Source organism: Conger conger, chromosome 4 (assembly GCF_963514075.1).
Source record: "Conger conger chromosome 4, fConCon1.1, whole genome shotgun sequence".
NCBI classification, from domain to species: Eukaryota; Metazoa; Chordata; class Actinopteri; order Anguilliformes; family Congridae; genus Conger; species Conger conger.
This window is the reverse complement of record NC_083763.1, coordinates 4620334-4623669: the sequence shown is the minus strand read 5'-3', so window position 1 is coordinate 4623669 and position 3336 is coordinate 4620334.

Here is a 3336-nt window from a genome sequence, read left to right as displayed (position 1 = left end):
CCTAACGCTCCCCTTGGTTTGTGCTGATTCACCATGGCTCATGTTCACCCCATACACACCGACGGGACGCGGAGGGGGAGCCTTCGCCCCGTCCCCCGTCCCCACGTCCCGCGCTCCTTCAGCTTCCCAACACGGCGGCGCGTTACCGTGGAGACCGCCGCTCGCCGGCCTTTCCGGAACGCGCCGGAGACGGCAGGAAACCGGCGACCGCAACAGCCCAACACTTCCTGTGCAAGTTACGGGGAGTGGCTGCTGTGAAACCAATCATCTCCAGGACTCCAGTCTCCAATCGCAGGAGATGATCTGCCCTCCCGCAGCTTAAGGGGCGGGCCTTGGCTTCCGCCGTCGCCCAATGACATTCCCGGGGAGGAGGAGTCACCCCTCCCCACACACTGTACCTCGGTATCAGCTGATCCCTTTAAGCACATCGCGGTCCGTGCGTTTTATCCACTCTGTCGTTGTAGCGTCTCCCGTCGCCGATGAGGTGTTTTTGAACACATTCCAGCTGTCAAACCAGTGTGATTCACCTCAACTGTTCTGTGTCTGTGTCTTGTGGTCTTTGGGGGGATGAGTCGTGAAGACCTGGGTTGTGAATAATCGCAGATGTTGAACGGATATCGTGAGCGTTTTTTTTGAATGTAGCAAAAAGGCCTTTCCCCCTGGGTTGCTTCAGTCCACAGTGTACGGCTGAAGATGGGTAGAAGGACAGGTGGACAAAATGGTGGACTCGTTTGTACTGAAAGGCATTAGTGCAGCAACATATTTCAATATGAAACGACCGGCAACAGTGGATATTGTATGTGTGCAAAATATATAGACTGCCGATGCTCTTTTCCCAGTCTGTTATCAAGTCTTCATCATCCACTTGTATCTAAGGTCAACTGTTGAGTGTTAGTAAAAAAAAACAAAAAAAAAAACATGATCATTTCAAAATGGCTCCATGAAGAAAACAGCGGTATAATGTATGGCATGCCACCATTACCTAACTTAAAATGGGCCAGGTAGATTTCCGCGCGTAGAGCACATTTGGCAATATCCACATCAGAGTATATATTTGTATCGCGTCGAGTTGACTCGGTGTTGTCTTTATAATGTCTCTCGGTATATCGGTGCAATGGCAGACGTGATTGTAGGGCAGTTAGGGCTTCTTATTCGTATTGTCGAAGAGCTGTGGATCCCAGGACGTGTTCCGTCACTTTAGAAGGTTTAAATTCCCTTTTCTCAGCTCACGTCTCCTCCACACACTTTGTTACTTATTGAATATTAATATTGCTTAATAGTACTACGAAGTCAGTTAATTTCTAAAAGAGCCATCAGTGTATCAGTACAGAAAAGGCGCCTAGTTATAAGAATTGGCAGGATGAGCAAATGCCGTTTTTAAATTAAATTTTCCAGTGAATACTGCGATTGCCATTTATTTTAATGCATACGTGTAGATTAGTGCATTCTCATTAACATTGAATCTTTTTTCAAGCTGATCGGTACGATTAACATTGTTAATATTGTAGTTGTAACGATGCCCAATTATTTTCACTCGGTCTTATTTTTGTTAATATGTAATTTATTTCTTTCATCGTGTCGTTTCAGCATGTCGTAGCCTAATCCATTTCGTCCGCTGTTTTTATCCTTTGGTTATGGTGTGGGCTTGTTGGCGCTTCGTTGCGCGACGCGTCTGTGCATCTCGCTACCGCTGACAATGACAGGAAATCCTGTCCCCGAGGTGACGCTGCGGCCACGTCGCGCTGACCCGCGGGAGGCCACACGGAAAGAGGCGCAGGTTTCACCGTGAACGCGACTGCACCCCCACACCAAGGAAGACCGTAAAGTCCGTGTGTGATCCCCGTTCGTTCGCTACAGTATAAGACATGCCCTTTTGTGTCCGTGTCTCCTCCGTAGTGCCTGGTGGTGTTTAATTCCGCGTCGCCGTGCCATGGATAGCTTCAACTCTGAAGGCCAGGGATGGGCAACTCAAGTCTTGGAGGGTCGGTGTGTAAGCAGGATTTTGCTGCCACCAGTTACCCTGGGTCAATCGGCTCATTCGCCATGTCCACCGTGACCCATCAATTCGTAAATTAGACCACAACAACATGCTACAACGCAAGAACATCTATCAGCTGCTTATCACGGAATGTGCTTAAAAGTGACAGATCATGTAAATGATTGGGCTTGTTAAATAATTAAAAGCAGAAGTTGGTCTGAAATCCAGAAACCGATACGGCCCGCCTTGCCCATCCCAGTAGTCTAGGTAGCAAGCGAATCCTTCACCTGCGTACTGTCTTGTGACAACCCCCTAGTGACGTGGGTCTCTAGTCAGAATTCAGTCGACATTACGTAGGTATTTTTTAATGGTTCAGCCTGTTCCACGCGTCCATTTTCAGCAATAGCCTCGCCGGTATCGTCTTCTCTCGTTAGCCTTGGTTTTCTTTGCGCGGATTCTTCGACGCCTGGCACGTCTTTGTTTCAGATTCGTGTGCCTGACCCACTTTTTTCTGGCGGTGTGTGTCTGTTTTATTGTTTTTGTGACCAGAAAAAAGAACAGCAAATCCCCATCTCAGTCTTAAGCGCTGTAATCGGAATCCTGTAACCCAGAATACAGAATTTCACGCCACATAATGACTGACGGCTAGTCCCATGTAGTGCCATGAAAATATATTTATATTGTCATAATATGTCATTGATTGATGGAAGATATGTTTTCAGATCCAAAGAAATTAAAATACATATATTAGATATATAATGACAAATGAATGGAGCTGTAATAAAAATAAATATATGTGAATATGAATTATTTAGTCTTGTTTGGTGAATTTAATGAATTTAATTGAATGCATTTGTCCTAGTTTGCATTGGTGTGTCAAATTCCTGGTTGCGTCTTTTTAAACTTATCTTCCAGTAAATGCAGTCATGGAGTCTTTGACATTCACTATCAGAAAGTTCTGGAAGCCTACAGGAAGTTAGTTTTGTATGCGTGTGCCGGTAAAACCTCCAAAATGAATCTGTCAGCATTTCAGACATGGAATACGAGACTGTGCAGGCCAGAGAATGTGTGCAACAGTATTTCCTAACTGTTGAAAGGTTAAACGTTGAAAAGAAAGTCCAATGTACTGTCGGTTTACGCATTATTCCTAAATTCCACTCCAGACACAAGACTTTCCATGTAAAATCTTAATCATTAAATCGCATTTCAGACCTTGAACTTTTGTGAAAGGGGTTGTCATGAGTCATTGCCTAAAATGACAGGACCATGCTCAACGTTTCATTTCAGTTAACACATTTATTGCCTTTTATTTGAGTAAAAAATGACAAAGTGCGCGAAATGAAAGCACATGAACTTCT